This window comes from Schistocerca gregaria, chromosome 5 (assembly GCF_023897955.1).
Source record: "Schistocerca gregaria isolate iqSchGreg1 chromosome 5, iqSchGreg1.2, whole genome shotgun sequence".
Taxonomy (NCBI): Eukaryota; Metazoa; Arthropoda; class Insecta; order Orthoptera; family Acrididae; genus Schistocerca; species Schistocerca gregaria.
The window spans coordinates 451,423,586-451,444,515 of NC_064924.1; positions in this window are offsets into that span (position 1 = coordinate 451,423,586).

The window sequence follows — 20,930 nt, forward strand, 5'->3', positions numbered from 1 at the left end:
GGTAACATAGAAAACGTACATGAAGTAAGAGAAAAAGTTAACATCAATAAACAACATAGGAAAAATTCCGTATTATCATAACCCAGAAATATAAAGATTTTTCTTGATCATCGCTGATAGAACACTGAATTCTATTTTGTGTGTAATTCCCCTACCTGTGTTACTGTTCAGTAAAAGAAATCAATTGTAGACTAGCGCACTTCAGGAATTTGTAATTTATGTAGAATAATTGTAACAGCATATTTCCATGTTGATGAATGACTAAAACTGTCTTACTTTTATTTTTTATTTTTTATGTTTTATTCTGTTGTCTTTATTTATTTTTTATTTATTTATCTATGTTTTTACAAGGATATTCCGATATTCAGTGCCAATAACATTTTAATAAATTTTGTGCAGGACTAAGGAAATGACCCAGTATTTTGGAAAGTTTTGATTTAAATCTAGGTTCTGTAACTACATTTTTCCCTTCCATGCTCTAAATCACTGTAATGTGATAACATAATTCTGCAATATCCCACTATAGACGGGAAGTTTAACGTAACAGTGATAAAGCAACGTATAACTAGAGTCGTCCTATTACACCATCACGCTGGAGACACAGGTACTGTTACTCATGTAACAAGTGTTTCGTATTGATCCTAGGAGACTCTTCAGAGGTGCATTCTGTAGGGGCGTCACGTGTTATAACTTCCTATGAATTTCAGCAATGTCTCACTGGTGATTTCACAGTCGAACTGCATGAGCTACTGGACCGTCGATTACAACGTCAAATTTTTCTTATAACAGACATGAGGTACGAGATTTTTCGAAATTATTAACGTTCATCTCCAAGAAAATGCAGTTCAGTGCGATCAATGGATTGTTACATTTAGAATGACGAGGAGTTTTAACGTTCTGTCGGCAGCAAGGCCATTGGAGACGGAGCAAGACCTCAGATGAAGAGGAATGTGGAAGTAAACCGACTGTAGCCTTTTATAGTAATCACCCCGACATTCCTCTTACGCTAAACGACTTAGAAAACCAAGGGGAACCCTGTATCTGGATGATCTGATCCTGCGACCTCCCGAATCCAATGTGTTACTACTGCACCATCTCGCTCGGCGTTAATGAGCTACACGGAAGCTAAAGTTGTGGAATAAAAATTACTTTCAAGTGAGTCGAAAGTTGTATCTAAGCTACAGGAATGATTACCAGAGCCATCTCAAGTACACGAAGAATTAAGGTTTCCATCGTAATGTATAGATATCGATATTTAAACTTCACATTTCTCATTTCGCAATGCAGTAACACCAACGAATATGTAAATTTGGCCTCTAACAACCCTACCACAAGAAAGGTCAAAAATTAATTATTATTATAGTGTTGCTCAAACTGCTAAGTATTGCATTTTTGGGCAACAACAAAGTTATATTATGTGGCAGGTGTCATTAGAGCACAGTTAATAAAGTCATTTCTAGAAATAATAGATAAACTAGGCACTCTTCTTTTCGTGTTTCCCAAGCTGGTCTCGTTGTGAACTCATGGCTCAATCGTCGAGAATCTAGGCAGTGATGATTCCAAGCTCGGATGCAAAGAGGCCTAGGTGTTATACTGCGATATTTAAAAGTTTTATAGATGTGTTTCATAAACCATTCTTGAAGATTAAACTTTCGCAAGTTAGGACGATGGTGATGTAAAAAAGTAATCAGCACTCCGAATTTAAGTTACACTTCTTTTTTATTACTTTTGTTGCAATATCCCGTAACTCGTTCCAAAACATCACTTCACAATATAAAACATACTTGAAAATATCTTCCTCACTGTTAAAGTTCTCATTTCATAAACTGACTACAATTTGCGTCTTTTTAACATGACGACCAAAGTTTGACTCTCTAATAACAACTTACGCGCCCAAAAATCAGAGTTGCATGTACGTCAAAGATCATAGTGACAAAAGAAAGAATACACATAAGAATAATATCATTGCAATATATACATATAGATGTATCGAAGTACCTGTACAGTAATGAAATCAAATCTGAATGTTGTCACATAAATATTTTAACTATTTAACAGAAACACAGTAGAATATTGCTGGTATCGAGAGGTTGAGGTGAAGTGCCGTAATGGATACGTAATTCAAGTACCATTACAAGCCCTACCATAAAATGCTATCACCGTCTCAGCAGATGCATTGATCTTAAAGTTGTCCAGCCTGCATATATTTATTGCTTAAAACCACTGTCCGATTGCCCTGAGGAAGCCAATTTACATTAGAGTATTACTCCTTCTATGTCTACATTTGCCACATAATACTACAACCGTAGGCACTGTCGCTGAAAATTGCCGTAGTCTTTTACATATGAAACAAGTAAGACCCATTACTTATGTGGTACGTTGTAGTTTGAGAACAGAGACATTAGTGGACACGATGAGAGTGTGTAATGAAATAGGGAGACTACATTTAGGAAAACTATAAAGTAAACCTTTCTCCTGCATTCGTGCCTTCACACAAAGATAATGGAAATGAAGGGAACTTATTACATATTTTGCGATTTAATTGTATTACGGTATTATGGCTACTGTTACAATAAACCATAGCAAACTAATCGTTTTCTTCATCTACATCTTCATGGATACTCGGAAAATGCCACTTAAGTGCCTGGCAGAGGATTCATTGAAAAACCTTCACAATAATTCTCTATTATTCCACTCTCGAACAGAGAACGGAGAAAACGAACACCTTTGTCTTTCCGCGAGATTTCTGTTTTCTGTTGTATTATTGTGATGAACGTTTCTCTCTATGTAGGTCGGGGTCAACAAAATACACTCCTGGAAATTGAAATAAGAACACCGTGAATTCATTGTCCCAGGAAGGGGAAACTTTATTGATATATTCCTGGGGTCAGATACATCACATGATCACACTGACAGAACCACAGGCACATAGACACAGGCAACAGAGCATGCACAATGTCGGCACTAGTACAGTGTATATCCACCTTTCGCAGCAATGCAGGCTGCTATTCTCCCATGGAGACGATCGTAGAGATGCTGGATGTAGTCCTGTGGAACGGCTTGCCATGCCATTTCCACCTGGCGCCTCAGTTGGACTAGCGTTCGTGCTGGACGTGCAGACCGCGTGAGACGACGCTTCATCCAGTCCCAAACATGCTCAATGGGGGACAGATCCGGAGATCTTGCTGGCCAGGGTAGTTGACTTACACCTTCTAGAGGACGTTGGGTGGCACGGGATACATGCGGACGTGCATTGTCCTGTTGGAACAGCAAGTTCCCTTGCCGGTCTAGGAATGGTAGAACGATGGGTTCGATGGCGGTTTGGATGTACCGTGCACTATTCAGTGTCCCCTCGACGATCACCAGAGGTGTACGGCCGGTGTAGGAGATCGCTCCCCACACCATGATGCACGGTGTTGGCCCTGTGTGCCTCGGTCGTATGCAGTCCTGATTGTGGAGCTCACCTGCACGGCGCCCAAAACGCATACGACCATCATTGGCACCAAGGCAGAAGCGACTCTCATCGCTGAAGACGACACGTCTCCATTCGTCCCTCCATTCACGCCTGTCGCGACACCACTGGAGGCGGGCTGCACGATGTTGAGGCGTGAGCGTTAGACGGCCTAACGGTGTGCGGGACCGTAGCCCAGCTTCATGGAGACGGTTGCGAATGGTCCTCGCCGATACCCCAGGAGCAACAGTGTCCCTAATTTGCTGGGAAGTGGCGGTGCGGTCCCCTACGGCACTGCGTAGGATCCTACGGTCTTGGCGTGCATCTGTGCGTCGCTGCGGTCCGGTCCCAGGTCGACGGGCACGTGCACCTTCCGCCGACCACTGGCGACAACATCGATGTACTGTGGAGACCTCACGCCCCACGTGTTGAGCAATTCGGCGGTACGTCCAGCCGGCCTCCCGCATGCCCACTATACCCCCTCGCTCAAAGTCCGTCAACTGCACATACGGTTCACGTCCACGCTGTCGCGGCATGCTACCAGTGTTAAAGACTGCGATGGAGCTCCGTATGCCACGGCAAACTGTCTGACACTGACGGCGGCGGTGCACAAATGCTGCGCAGCTAGCGCCATTCGTCGGCCAACACCGCGGTTCCTGGTGTGTACGCTGTGCCGTGCGTGTGATCATTGCTTGTACAGCCCTCTCGCAGTGTCCGGAGCAAGTATGGTGGGTCTGACACACCGGTGTCAATGTGTTCTTTTTTCCATTTCCAGGAGTGTATTTTCGCATTCAGAGGAGACAGTTGGTGACCGATATGCCGTGAGAAGATCACACCGCAGTGAAAAACGCGTTTGTTTTAAAGGTGTCCATCACAAATCGTGTATAATGTCCGACACATTTTCTCCCTTTTTTCGTGATAATACAAAACGTGCTGCTCTTCGTTGAAGTTTCTCGACATAAGCGGTTAACCCTATGTGGTGAGGATCCCAGACCTCGCAGCCGTACTCCAAAAGAGGACAGACAAGCGTAGTTTAGGCAGCCTCTTTAGTAGACATGTTACATTTTCTAAGCTTTCTGCCAATAAACCTTAGTCTTTGGTTGGACTTTTCCACAATATTTTTTACGTGTTCTTCCCGATTTAAATTGTTCATAACTGCAATTCCTAGGCATTTAGTCGAATTTACGGCCTTTAGATTAGACTGATTTATCGCGTAACCGAAGTTTAACGGATTCCTAATTAGCACTCATATGGATGACCTCACACTTTTCATTATCTAGGATAAGTTGTCTATTTTCGCACCATACAGATATCTTTTCTAAATCGTTTTGAAATTTGTTTTGAACTTATGACTTTACTAGAAGTTAAACGACAGCGTCATCTGCAAACAACCTAAGACGACTGCTCGGGTTGTCTCGTAAATCGTTTATATAGATACGGAACAGCAGAGGTCTATAATACTACCTTGGGGAAAGCTAGGAATCTCTTCTCTTTTACTCAATGACTTTCCATCAATTACTAAGAACTGTGACCTCTCTGAAAGGAAATCACGAATCCACTCACATAACTGAGACGATATTCCATAAGCAAGCAATTTCATTACAAGCCGCTTGTGTAGTACAGTGTGAAAAACCTTTGGGAAATTAGATATACGGAATCAATAAGAAATCCCTTGTCAATAGCACTCAACACTTAGTGTGTGTCAAGAGCTAGTTATGTTTCACAAGAACGATGTTTTCTAAATCCATGTTGACTGTGTGTCAATAGACCGTTCTCTTCGAGGTAATGCGTAATGTTCGAACACAATATATGTTCCAGATTCCTACTGCATATCGACGTTAATGATATGGACTTTAAATTTAGTGGATTACTCCCACAACCTTTCTTGAATATTGGTGTGACCCTTGCAATTTCCAGTCTTTGTTTACGGATCTCTTGTCGAGCTAGCTGTTGTATATGATTGTTAAGTATGGATCTATGGCATCAGGTAACTCTGAAAGGAACCTATTTGTTATACAGTCTGGACCAGAAGTCTGGCTTTTATTAAGTGATTTAAGTAGCTTCACTATTCTGAGTATATCTGTTTCTATGTTACTCACGTTAGCAGTTGTTCTTGATTCAGAGTCTGGAATATTTACTTTGTCTTCTTCGGTGAAGGAATTTCGAAAGACTGTATTTAGTATCTGGTTTCGCAGAGTTTTACCACAGCCGTATATCTGTTAAAAGTCTTTTTGAAGTTTTCCACCTTGGGTGTTTATGACAAGTATTCACTTTAATAAGTCTTGTACGATTCGCCAGTTTCGGCGTTCCAGGACATTGTCAATCACAGTGGGTAGCAATGCATCGTACAATTACGCAATTACAAAAGGATGGAATAACAGGTAGGAAAGCGTGCACATAACGTGGAAGTGTTAGAATTGAAACCGGAAAGAGTACTGCGTCAGTAATAGTCATCTTCATAATTAATGCCACGTACAACGAAAGCGAGCACACGCAGTGCCCTATGACGTGGCATTACTTATGAATGTGACTATTACTGCATGCAGCATACTTTCTGACACTTGTACATTATGTGGTCACTTTTTGATCAGTTATTCGGCAGTTATACGTATAAACGGATAGTTATACGATGTGTTGACACATAATGCGCTTCAAAATAACCTGATGGGGCGAAATTGGCCAATAGTGCGAAATTTAGTGAAGTGAATAATTGTCAAAAATAGCCGAGGTGGAAAACTTCAAAATATCATTTAACATTGCAAACTAGTTTAATCCAAAGAATCTTCTCCGGCTGCATATAGTCTCTATATGATTACAAATTTTCTGTTTTTGGTTTCAAATCATACAATAAAATATAGTTACTTAACGCATCCCAAACAGGAAGTAACGTGTACTACGGAAACGGTATTGAATCGTGATAAAGATGTTGAGATGCTGGGAAAGACTCCGATAAAATTATTCTTGTGCTACCGTTTGTGATAGTGCAACGTTCAGCGAGAACGAATCGTGTTAATGCAAACTAGGAGGAAGTGCAGGACAGTGTACCAGCATTACGTTAGTTGGCACAAAGGTGGCCTGACTCCCACGTCACCCTCTACAGCACAACAGACAAGGCCCGTGTTGCAGGCAGTCCAGTTACTGTGTTGCAGCACTGGACTCACGTACGCCGTCACAGTGAGGCTACGTAATTCTGCAACTGGGCACTAAAATACAGCTCACACGGAAAACAATGACTCAAGCTCACTGCCGACGATTACAGGTAATGTCAGAATGTTACATCTAGAAAGCGTTCAGACGAAGTGGGATTGTGAATGCTCATTCCATTGTGTCTTTCCGACCTAACTAACCTAAGGACATCACACACATACATACACGAAGCAGGATTTGAACCTGCAACCATAGCGGTCGCGCGGTTCCAGACTGTAGCGCCTAGAACCGTTCGGCTACACAGATCGGCTGTTGAGCACAAGCTCAGGGCATTATTTCATATGCAAAATATAAATAAGAGGTGACATCGAGAATCCAATGCTAATTCTGAAAATAAATACTAAAGTTAGCATTAAATAGTCCATATAAACAGCACAGAAAAAGGTCTCCACGCTGCTGGGATATGGGGAAGAACAGACTAGTTCACACTGTACTCGTATTCGAGACTGCGACGGTTCAAATCCGCGTCTGGCCATCCTCATTTAGGTTTTCCGTGATTTCACTAAATCGCTTCAGGCAAATGCCGAGATGGTTCCTTTGATAGGGCACGGACGGCTTCTTTCCTCATTCTTCCCTAATCCGATGGGACCTATGACCTGGCTGTTTGGTCCTCTCCCCCAAATCAACCAACAAGCCAACAAACTGGTACAACACATGCAAAAACATTAAGCCATCAGTCTGAATATAATTAGAGTAACCAGTCACACATATTCCAACAATAGTATAAGAGCACATTCCTAGGGTTCTAATTTAACATAGAAATTTCCACAACTGAAACGTATTTCAAGCAATCACAACTTGACGTTGCAGTGACGCCTCCGTTAAGACGAATAGTAAACAGGGAAACTATGAACTCTACGACATCTAGTACCTACTAAAGATGAATCACAGCCAGACCACAGATGACTGCAGGACCGACGTTCTTGACAAGCCCCGCGTTCCAAGACCACTCACAAAGTGTAGTATTTACTTGTGAACAGCCAGCACGGTCTTCGCTGGAGCCAAGACGTCAGGTAGTGACCTCTGATACGGGCCAGAAACCGATGTCTGCGTGTTGATAACAAGTTGCGGCTAGCCACTGCGTCAGGCCTGGTCTCCACGCCGGAATAACCCACTACCGGTCGTGCGAGTTTTCAGGTCCAGAAATACTGCCCACACTGCCATCTCTGTAGATTCCATATCGATTCCTTTCTCATTGGATCCACACATGCTGACTCTTCCAGTTCCCAAGATAACAGCGGCCGACCAGTCCTGCCTACACAAGGGGCGACTGACACAGGATACCAACCGCCAATTGCCACCATTCTCCCCGAGCGGACGCTGCCAATTGCCGAATCACAAAAGGACACCGGCTGGCCAGTGCTCCTTGCACACGGGGAGGCACGCTTGTGTTGTTCCCTTGTTGACCGTGCCTCGTGTCCGCAGTTGTACACTCCGAGACCATGCAGTGCTGGTGCTCTCTGACCACCTCCAGAAACCTGCCGCTTCAGGACGGAGACACACTGGACGGCGAACTCTTCAAGGACCAACGCCGCATTCGAAGTCTTGCCTTACAGTAGCCGCCCTGAGTCCCTGACGCTGGATCCAAGGTGTGTACAGCGTCGTATCAAGACGACGCACTCGTCGTTCACGGGCGTTTGTCACCTCGTTGTGGCGCTACCCTTGATTGCTTTGATGTCTCGCACCTTCTCGACCGTGGCTGTAACACTCCCCAACGCTGGCGCCAATGTCTAGCTGAAAGGAACTTTACATGTGTTGTGAGGCGTTAAATCACTGTACAATCGTAATGAAAATATTTTCAGCATGTGTATGTGCTCAAACTGGAGGGAATGTTCAACCTCCGGAAACAGATTTGACACGTGGTAACATTTATGTTCTTCTAAGAAGCTGAGTTTCGAAACTGATGAGTGTATGGTAGTAGCATAGATGTTTGATACTGCTTTCATCATTTCGACTTCAGTAAAGCAGATTATAGCAGCACTTGTTGGCACTATTACAAACATCTGTCTACCACGGAAGCAGTGTAACTTGAGCTTTCTTTCCGAGTGTTAATGTTGAGTACGATAATAAATCCCATCTCACCTGGCGGCAACTGACATTGGAAAAGATTCTAATTATCGTAGGCTTCAATAACCGACACGTGTAGTAGGTTCCTATATAATTAAAAAATGTTCGGATGTGTGTGAAATCTTATGGGACTTAACTGCTAAGGTCATCAGTCCCTAAGCTAACGCATTACTTAACCTAAATTATCCTAAGGACAAACACACACACAACCATACCCCAGGGAGGACTCGAACCTCCGCCGGGACCAGCCGCACAGTCCATGACAGCAGCGCGAAAGACCGCTAGGCTAATCCCGCGCGGCCATATACAAAATAAAATTTTGTCTGAGTAGCGGTTATGAAATTCCGCCCTCCTCATAATATCATGAAACTGCACAAGAAATACAACTTTTCCAGATTAGCCCTTTCCTGTTTTACACAGTTCAGAGATGAGCATAAGTAAATACTTGACACAAAAATTATTTAAAAAATAATTGTCTACGGATTTATTCACAGTAAAACTTAGGACAATTCTGAATGCGTTCAGCGTGCCTCCATCGCAAAGGTCTTGAGATAATTCTCAAAAGATCTAAGCAATTAAATGAGCTCGGATATTCAAGTAAGGCCGAAGCAAGATCTATCGCACAACGGGGGTTCATAAAATGGCGGCTGTTCCTTTTATGCAGTCTAATAGACAGCGGGTAAAATGAAAATGACTACAGCGATGCATAAACTGCGCCTGGAAACGACTCTGGAACCTAACTCAAGCAACAGTCAAAGATACGGATAACATTTACAATAACTCGAAATAAAATGATATTTTATAAGATGAAACTGTTTGTTCTTGTTTATTGAGTTGTTCATGTATGACTTACGACGACGTATCTTCACAGTTTAAGTCTAAAGAGACATTGTGTGAATGCTTTACCCTAAAAAACTCCAAAAGATCCCAATTCTTGATGTTCCGGACGATTCAGAAACCATATGTTACATTTATACTGTCAAAAGTCTTTATACAATTTTATCATGAGTATTATTTCTATTGTTTTAATTCTACATGACTTTTTCTTCAAGGAAATTAAAAATTTGCCTCCATTATTCGTCTTCTGTGTTTGCTTAAGACTGCTGTAAACTTTCTTCTTACTGTCGTAGTTCATTGTCGATTCTTCTTTTCTCTTTTATTGTATACTAGCTTAGCTCCCGCTGCCTTGCTTGTGTAGACAGTATGGACTTCAAAGTCTTTATTTTTGTTTTTCTTTAATTGAATTCTTATGTTCTTCACAGATTGCAACATCTTCTAACCGTTTCACACTAACTAAAGCTTTAGAAGCATGGTCTTTTTCGAATGTACTGACCAGAAACAGATTCTGGTAGCTGAGGTCGAAGGTCTTTGTTAATCCTGCCTTTTGAGTTCTTGTGTCAATGTTTCCATAGAAACGTACATACCCCAGAGCACATAGTTTTAAAAGTCAAATACTTTAATAAATATTTTCATCCCCTCTTTAACCCCCTAAGGGGGTTGATTTCTAAATGTAGAAGTTATACGTATTCTTTTTATTTCTAACCGGGAAACCAAATACAATGTTTCATAGATTTTCCTTCAAAATGTTTTAACATAATGAAATATTTTCATTAAAAACTCATCCTCTACATCACCTGCTTAGGGACTGAATTTCTAAAATACACTGAAATAATTCTTTTTGTTTTGTTTCTAACCGAGAAGCTAATACAGATTTTCTTAGATTTGGCTTAACAAATGCTTTCATAATGAAATACTTTCATAGAGATTCTCAGACGCAGAATTTCCAAAAACACCAAAACTCGCATTTTTTGTTTCCATCTCAGATGATAAATACGAAAATTTATAGATGCTTAAATGCTTCAGTAGTACTTTAATAATAATTTATTTTCAAAAAAGATTTTCACCCACTATTTTACACCCTAAGTGATAGAATTTCCAAAAATTCTGAAGCACTTACTTATTTTTTTCTAACCGAGAAGCGAAATGGTAATCTTCGTAGTTCCAGCTTCAAAATTGCTTTAATAGCGACATATTTTCAAAAGACCTTTCATCTACTACTTCACAATCTTACGGAGGGAATTTCGAAAAGGCCCTTGCTAAAAAATACCCACGATATAAGATGAACACCATCTCCAAGTTTTTAAGTTCCTGCCCTTAGCGCTGGCCTGGGTGATGAGATTTTGCTTTTTGCATAGAGACTGTTAGAAGTTGCGTTGATCGTTTCTTGCTTCACTTCCTAGCAGCACGCAGTGCTTCATGTCTCATGTGTTGCTGATTTTAAATTCAGTAAAGCTGGTAGTGGTCCTCCTAGAGACCTTCGAAATTTTCCGGTCATTTAAAGCTGTAGGAATTATTACCACCATTTCAGGTGGTACAGTGCTATGACACATTGCTATTCTGCGCCACTATAAGTGACAAGTAAGATTCTACTTTTCTATATCGCCTTTCTTGCCACATTGGATAGATAGTGGGAGTGCCTGTGTATTCTTAATACGAATCTTTGCAATAAAAACCTGTTTATTTTGGACAGGGGAACTTTGTAATTGTTAATGAGATTTTTCCCTCTAGACAAACTGACTCTTGCAAAAGAAGAGTTCATGTCGTGCAATATTTCGCAGCTGTTTTAGGCGAAACGAGACTTCTGGGCACCCTATTTTAGGAAAACTTTTCACTAACGCTTGTGAATAGTGGGAAATAGTATGCTCTTCGAGGCTAAACTACAGTTGTGAAGGGTATTATCTCTCACAAGCCATTTGCTATATTGTTCTACTGACCTTGTTAAAATGAGTAGCTCATTTACCTAGGGCTCCTATAAGTATGAGCTGGCGCATCTGCCATTTTGTTTCCCAGATCTCTGAAGTGTAAGAGTTCTGCGGTGATATAGGATATGCGTCACAGCACTTTAGTACGAAATTATGGGTGGTTGTGCTGCCATAAACTATTCTAACCATTCTAGAAGTGGATTTAGAATGGTTCGTTTCCCAGAAGATTCGCAGAGAAGAAAAAAATAGACTGTTAACTCTTATCGCTAACACTGCGAACGCGGACGGAGCCCACAGTTATGTATTGTAAGTAAATAATATTTATTATGACCTGAAGCAATATTTAATAGTAAAAATCGTATCTGACATTCGAACTTAGGTTCTTCTTTAGCTGTTTTGAAAGGGCTACTGCTAACTCCCTATATCCCGTAGAGAGTTATCAGCTCCAAAATATAACACAGCAAATCAATGCAGAACATACAGTATTTAGAGTAAAATATATGTGTCTTATAGTATATTGACAGTCACTGATCAAATACAAGCCACGATCGCTTAAAACTTTTATTTAGATGACCGTTTCGGCAGAATTAGGCCTAAACTGCCGTCGTCGGAACTGTAACACTTCAGAGCTATCTGCTATTTTTAAAGTTGAGAAAGCTTTCCAATTCCATTATCGGCATTTTACAATAGGAACACATAATGTAAAACATTAAGTGAGGGGTTTGATAGGGTCTGGGTCAAGTCAACAACTATACTCAGTTTAATTCTGTCGAAACCGGTCATCCAAGTAAAAGTTTTAAGCGAATATGTATTTCAATTATGTCAGAGATATCAGATCGCCCCACAGAAGTCACAATGACGAACTTTGATACTGACACTGCCTTTGCAGTAATGTTTGTTGATGTGTCTGTAGGGTTAGTAGGCCTGTATTGTGTAGGGCTCTACATTGAGATGGGAATTTGGTATTGTCCGAGTTAGGTACCTCGTATTATCAGTTAAAACTAATATGCAAAACCATATACAAGTTTACATCAGCATAAGAGGGAAAACATGACCTCAGAAAATACTCAACTTTGTAGTATTAAGCTCATCCTATAACAATGTATGTACCAGAATTTGGCTAGTATTATAATTTAATTTGTAACATAGTACTAGAAGTTTAGCAGAATCAGATTGTCAAAATCTGTATCTATATAGTTGATTTATATTTCTTGTAAGTGCTGACTTACAAAAATTTTTGACACACACACACACACACACACACACACACACACACACACACACACACACACATGCACATGCACGTGCAAATGCACACAAACAAATTAACACAAAACCAATTCCATTTCGAAATGTCTGAAGTAGTGTAGATTGTTGATGCCTCAAATTAACTAAGATAGTTAATGGAGTCTGAAGTAACATATTCAGAAATATAATTTACATGATTGACAAGTGGTATGCCACTCAGATTTTAATATAGAAACTGAGGAAGCCACTACTTAAACAAAGTTGGAAAGCATTGATAAGTGTCAAACTTGTGCTTTGATCTTCATGTGAGGGTATTCTTTAGTATACTTCCACATTTTCTTGTGATAATTATGTATGAATAAGCAATCTTTAGTGCGGTGTCTACACAGTTGTTAAGCTTATGTTGTTAGCTTAAGTCTTCCAGTTATCCTCTCTCTAAGAGTTTTTAATAAAGAATAAAACAACTGTAAAATTTTATTTAGAGTTCTTAATTATTTACAAAAATTTAAAAAAAATCCAGCAAAAAAAATTACAGGCACGCTTCGGAAGTCTCAGTTTGAGATTCACAGACAAGATGCCTAGAAAAAAAATAAAATTATTAGCAGTTCCAACAGCTTTTGATGTGCCTAATCGTTCACAAAATCTGTCCATTAAGCGTAAGAAAGGAACTGGCTTGCCAAAACCAGGGACACTTTTGTAGTGAAGTTCAACAGCATCAAAACCTGAAGTAAGTGAAGTTGTATTGTGTATGTTTTCTTTTTATGATTATTCAGGGTATTTACTTTTTTTGTATTTCAGTAGTTAGAGGAAAAAATTTAAAGTATTTTTCCATATCCAGTTCAATTCAAATGTGGCCCTAATTCCATCGCTGATTTAAACTTCATCCTTACAAATGCTTGATTTTTTTCTTATTTTGATAAATGTATGTTGTTTTTGTTGTGGTCTTCAGTCCGGAGACTGCTTGTATGCAGTCTCATCTCTTGGTCTCCCTCTACAGCTTGTACCCCCCATTCCCTCCCATACTAAACTGGTGATCCCTTGATGTCTCAGAATGTGTCCTATCCACCGATCCTTTAGCCATTTCCCATATTTACACATAACTTGTGCTTTATCTTGGAGAATGAATTGTGTAGTGTGTAAGTGTTAAGTGTGTCCTTGCGTGTGTCCTGGAAATTTAAGAAATCAAGCCTTCATTCGATCAGAAGTGCCGTGTTTGGTGAGTTTCGTATTTGTACTTGGTTACTGTGCAAATATGCACTTTAGATGCAGCCACTCCAACTCGTACTTATAGGAGGCTGGTACATGATTTAATAATCACCATTATCGAATATTTAATTTGAATTCCGCGAATAAAATGAAACAAAAGCGTAGTACACGATTTTATCACACAAATCTACATGTCTCTTGCACCTTTATTCCTCATTCTGACAGCTAAGAAAAGCAGCAATAAGCAAATAAAACGCGAGATTTTTGTGTCTAATCCACATACTGATGTAAATATGGGCGGAATGAAAGCTGAAAATAGCATGATCTAAGGCTCTATGCAAGACACATTCAAAAAATTTAAGAAAACTTGAACAAAACAACAATTCGCACAAGCTATGTGCTGTGTTTAGTATTCGTTGGGGAACAAATGGGCGGTGTGCCAGCCTGTGTTTTTAGGAGCTCCAAATTTATCGATAACTTCATATGAACATAGTGTAATCCAGGCAAACCCTTGTACATCCAATTCCTACTATACAGTAGAACGGATCATAATCACTGATCAGGGGAAAATTCCCCTGTCGTCTGTCACGCTAGCCTCACAGCAGTAGTTTGAGAACAGAGAGAAACCCTTCTTCTTTCCAACAACCACAAGTCATCATGAAGTAACTGATTACTGCAGCAATTGAATCAAGCACAGACTATGAGAGCATAATGGCTTTAAAGAGAATAATTTGTTCTAGAAAACCAAACAAAAGTCGTATATTAGAAGATTGTAAATAAGCAGCTCCATAGACTAAAATGGAATCGAAATATTTGCATTGATCTTCTATTGCCGTTGTTGGGGTTTTCAGTCCGAAGTCTTGTTTTGAAGCAGTGGTCCACTGTGTATATCTACACGACTCGAACGAACTACATTCCATTGAATCTGGTTATAATATTCCAGCCCCCCCCCCCCCCCTTACTTCACTCTGTTACCAAGTTGTCGAATTCCTGACACTATCACCGATCCCTTCTGTTAACCAGGTTGTCTAGCAAATTTATTTTTTTTCCTCAGTTAGACTAGCTACTTCCTAATTATTCCATTTACTAATCTAATCTTCAACAATCTGCAGTAGTGGCGCATTTCAAAAGCTTCCATTCTCTTCTAGTCTGAACCGTTTATCGTCGTCGTTCCACTTCCCTACAAGACTCATTCCAGACAAATATGCTCAGAAAGTGCTCCCTAATACTTAAATGTATTTTCTCATGTTCACAATTCCTTATCTTCTTATTACCAGGCCGCACGGTATACCTTCTCTATTTCTGCCATCACCAGCTTCTTTCTGCGCTAATGACAAAATTCATTTAATTCTTTTAATGCCTCAATTCCTAATCAAATTCTCATAGCATCGAGTAATTTAATTCTACTGGATTCCATTACTCTTGTTTTACTTTTGCTGATATTCATTTTGTAATTTCTTTTCAAGACAATATCTATTTGCAGAGCTTCGCTACTAAGTCTTTTACCGTCTCTGTTAGAATTAGTGTCAAGAGGAAACCTCACTTTTTTCTCTCTGAACTTTATTTCCCAATTTTTCGTCGTTCCCTTCACAGTTTGCTAAATGTACAGATTGAAAACACCTGGCTAAAATCCTGTCTCGCTCCTTTACCAACTGCTGTTTCCATTTCAAGTCCTTGGATTCAACTGTAGTTTGCCTTCCGTGGAATCTTATGCCTGTTACCGTCAGATTCCTAATGGCTGTAGTTCAGTAAACAACCTCACGACATTTTCTGTATCTACAAATATTATAAATGTAGATTTAGCTTCCTTCAACATATAAGTTATAGGGTAATTATTTCCTCTCATGTCAATACCTTTTTTTTCCGAAAGCCCAAATGATCTATTCGAAGGCCGACAACTAAAGTTCCCGGGAGCACCAACGATTTAATTTGCCGTTATCGGCGTGAGCAGTGCAAACGTTGGTCATGCGTCGTCTCGTCGCTTTAATGACCATATACTTAATATAGAGATGAATCAAACCCTTCGGAGTAAACAAACAAGTAAGTGAATTACATATAAGTGAGTGAAATTACTGGACAAATCCCATAGAATTAATGATCGTGACAAAACCAGAGGATGATAGTTTCATCCAGATAAGTATTTATTGGATAATGTTCACACGGATGTCAATAGAGGCCTTAAATAAATTCTGAATTGAAATTTTTGAAAAAATTAAAAAGTATTGTTGAATGTAGTGCCAGCAGAGCATCGAATGTAGAAACATGTGTGAGAAAATTTCAGGTAACTGCACATTAATTCGCGAAATTCAACAGCAAACACTCAAAGTCCGAAAGTTCAATTTCCCACTATTAGTCATGAGGTAAACTATATTTCGTTATCGTGACTAACCTCTGCAAAAACACGCAATAATTACAACACACACGAATACAAATATCAAATGCAGCAAAATATTACAGTTCACAGGTGCCTCAAATGGTATAAACAGTTTTAAAGTTCATAAAGTCTCTCAAAATTACAGAAAACACAGTCAAGCAATCTAAGTATTTAACTTTGACTAGCGAAACTATTGCAGCAAAAAATTAATGCTACCTGCACTCACAAAACTATTCCAAGTCTAACGAAAATTTAATACACTAATTCGCGAAGCTGCTCAACCAAAACAAAATGAGCACTGACCAGCAAAAGACCATCCACATTTACAGTTCACCCACAAATATTTTATGTGACGTCATCAACTACTGAATCTCCGTTAAATATATTATTAATGACCACCATTCATGGAAGATACTGGATTGTTGTGAAAATCATTTTGGTCATTTTCCGATCTTTCATAGAAAGACAACACAAGAACATGTTATACACAAAATTCAAAAAGAATTCATATGTGCGGTTCCCCAATGAGACTAGAAATTACGTAAAATAAACGTATCGCCTATGTGAAGAACGAGTTTCCTTCTGCCCCTCAGTCCTAATGTCCTTTATTCTCATACTTCATTCCTTACAACTTGCCACTCCCTGGCGGTTTTATTCAGGTTTTTCCTGTGTATGAAGTGCACCAGCCACAAATAACATTGTTTTGTACTGTTACATTGTTGTTTTATAATTGCGAGTCCAAATCTGTTTCTCCATTATTGCTTCATCTAAGGCTACACGTCAGAGTGAGCAGTCTTAATATAAAATAAACAGTGAGATGGATGAGAAAAAAATGTAAGATCTGTGCAAGAAAATGGCCCAGGCTCCGAGCTAGCAGTACAATCCCACAAAGAGGCAACTGTCTACGAGATAATTAGTAGTCGAATAAGCGTTTTGCTTGGGTCTGATGCAACTGCATTGTTTAATGTTTCGGATGGCTCATTACTGTTGTGTAACACTTTTACGCGGTAACAGAGTGATATAATGAAAGTTTGTGATTCTTCATTTGTTATTCTTCATTTGTTTTTTTTCTCTAGGCGTATTTTATGACGAAATAAATCTCTTGTGAACAGTCTGGTATGAGTGTGCATATTTCTGCAATCGACCACGTTGCCATCATCAAGTGAGCTGATGTACTGACTGACAGTTTATTGTTTAATTTAACAGTGGTTTAGTTCATATAATATATGTTTATTTTAACGATGTTTAATTAAACTGAGATTAGACTGTGATTTTGCCCACAATTTTTTTCAAGCCACGTCAGCTGAAATTAAATTTTCGACCTTTCGATATCCGTCTTCACCATCGCCGTCAGGAGTAAAATCTCTGACTGCCAGGGCTGACGCGGTTTTCCCCCTATATAGCAAGGATTGCGGCTTCTTTCACCAGAGAGGGTCGAACTGATGCGTACTCGGAATGTGACTGGGCATTCAACAACGCACCGGGATTGCGTTATAAAAGAGGCGGCTTAGATTAGAATGAATTGGCACAGTTTTACCAGGGACCATGGGTACCCACACAGTAGGGCTGTGGGGAAGGCTTTGAATATCAAAAAGAAGGAACGACGAATACTCGACTCTTGTAGGGAGGCGCGAGCGGCAGTTTCAAACGTGACGCTGACCCCTCGCACCGAGGACCACGAGAAATACAGGCCGCGGCGTTACGTCACGGAAGTAGGCCGAGTTCCCTGAACTCAGCAGCCAAACTGCACTTATACAGCAGTTAACTCTAAACTAGAAGTGTATGTGCAAACGAGAATTGCATCTTCTACTGGAAGCCACTGATATGGAGTCTTACTGTTATTAGTCGTACAGTGATAGGAAGTCCACAAGCGTACTGATAACTTATTACGGTTGTACTGGGGTAACATAAAATTAAAATCATGCCAAAATGATTATCTGTTGCAAAGGCGCCGCTTCTTCTATGACATGAAGACTGTGAGCCGTGTATCGATTCGTGCTACACCTTGTGTTTAGATTGCATGGTTTTTTCTTTTCTTCCCCTGACATGTTTGGTTCAAAATGGCTCTGAGCACTATGGGACTTAACATCTTAGGTCATCAGTCCCCTAGAACTTAGAACTACTTAAACCTAACTAACCTAAGGACATCACACACATCCATGCCCGAGGCAGGATTCGAACCTGCGACCGGAGCAGTCCCGCGGTTCCGGACTGAGCGCCTAGAACCGCGAGAACACCGCGGCCGGCCATGACATGTTTGTTTGATATAATGTCTGTCATTAAGTGGCTGCTTGGTTTCCTTTTCCCTCTGCTATCGATATCTGCATTTTTGCATCCGGGAAACTGCTATTGAGGAAGTGAGATCTTTAACAGGTTGTAACCTCGTGTGGTGAAGCGGAAGTAGGGGCGTTGTGCGCGGAAAGTGTGGTAGACACGGGAGGGCAGTGTGGCTCTCCAGCGCGAAGCAGGCGTGGTCGGTTGTACCGAGTTATCACGTGATGTATGTCGGTTGTGTGTAACAAGCGGGTCGAGTTGACGGAAGAGCTCCCCGCGTGTTGGTTGTACACAGAATCGCCCCACGAGTAGTTGCTGTTCATTTCGCCTTGGTGGGACGTTAACAAGCTTCTTTAAATCCTCTGTTTCAACACTGGAGTTTAAAAGGAGACACCTAACATGAAAGAGCGGTCACTACCCGTCAACTTTGCAGAGAAGACGTGAACTCCGGTGACAGAGCGTGTTGTCGCGTGACCGTGGCGTGTTGGGTACGCTGGCGAATCGTGCGCGGTCGTATGTGTGGATCCTTGCCATTGGAGGTCGTGTGCTGCCTGTTCGAGCATAATTGCAATTTAAGTTCGTGGAAGGTTTAACCATTAAGTAACATAATTTGTGTAACCAGCGTCTCTTCTGCCTTGTGGCCTCCGGCGACAGGGTTTCCTGTCCCCGGCACCGGTGTAATAGAAGACACTGATCTTTCCTCCTCCTCTCGTTACTGTCCGATAGGAGGTGCAGTTTTGGCAGTTTAATTGTTTCGCTATTCTGTCATGTGTTATGAGTAAATTCATGCTTCTTGTTGGTTGATCATATGGTCGCTCACTCAGGACTGTGTGGTGTAATGTTCCCTTGCACGAGGTTAGCTCTCATTCTGTCAGCAAGTTAAGCCATCTTATAACAAGTTTTCGCTGGTTAAAAGTCGGTGCAGTGACCAGCCTGAGAGTGGCAATTGTGTTTACGGGCGTATTTAAATTGGTCAGTATTCTCTCTAGCCTGAGCATCCCTGAGTGGGTGATTTGTGGCCGCCTTACACGGGTCCGTCATATCTGTTATGTTCTGATGATATTGCAGGACACTTTTGTTTGACTTTTTTTAAATTCCTGCAAGTTTGTAAATTCCTTCTATTGCCATTAATCGTGTGTTTTCTGAGACCTGTTACCTTTCTTTTTTTAATGGTGGTGTTAGTAGCTTCACTACCTCACCATACCTTATTAACAAACTTCTGTACTAACTTTAGTAGCCTGTTTATTAATGTTCTTTAACATTTTTTAAATTGTTGTATTGCTATAAATTACTTGATTGCCGTAGCGGCGTATTTTAAAAGATTGTTTATTGCCGTATTGCTAGCTTCTGTGTTCTATTTTTAAAAAAATTGAAGTTGTTGTATTGCTATAAATTACTTGATTGTCGTTAGCGACGTGTTTAAAAGGCTGTTATTGGAGTACTGCTAGTTTCTGTAAGATACGAATAAAACATTTGTGAAAATCTCAACTCGACAGTAAACCACTAGAAATTTGGCCCCATTTTCCAACTTGTGGTGTGGCTTGTAGTAACGGTAACCACTGATGTGTGTGTCAGACTGTTAGCCAGAACAGACTAAATGCCATAAACAAGCCATTATACCATTTGCGTCGAAAATTCATCTTAAAATTTATTGCACGAGTAGTAATCAGTAAGACCTCATAATAGCAGACTCCGGTAGAAGATGCAGTTCTCGTTAGTACATACACATCCAGTTGCGAGTTAACAAGTTTAAAGAAGCATTTCGTCTTAAGATTTGAGCGAGCGAGCGAGCTTAGACCTACCTTCGTGACGGATGCGCCACGGCCTGTCTCTACCGTGGGCCTCACCTCGCTCCATGTGACGTCACTCTGTCCCGCGCGGAGCAGAGATATACGGGCCATGCAACGGACTTGTGACGTCACTTTCTATTCGTCCGCTACACTTCGCGAACGCTCGGCTGCGTGCAGGGCCCACGCGAAATCAATAAGTAACTGAAAAGGTACTCACTAAATGTGTACGTTTTGTCATGTGCTATCGAGAACTTGCATTTGTTTAAACACATAGTCAAGAATCATAAAAATCGTCTGACATAGTTACTCGCTCCCCGCCGGAGACGCCTGCTGATACTCGTAACAACTCCAGCGCCGTGGTCCCGCGGCGGGCTGGAGTTGCTATGAGCGGCTCCGTGCAAGCGTCGTTTCGGCCCTCTCTAACTGGTACCAGAGGCCGAAATCGTGGTTGTATAAACAGAAAACAGTGCACGTGTGGAGGAGGGGAGTAGAGGGTCACCATGTAGGGGAGCAGGGGGTAGGGGGCACTTGTCATCATCGCATCCTCATCA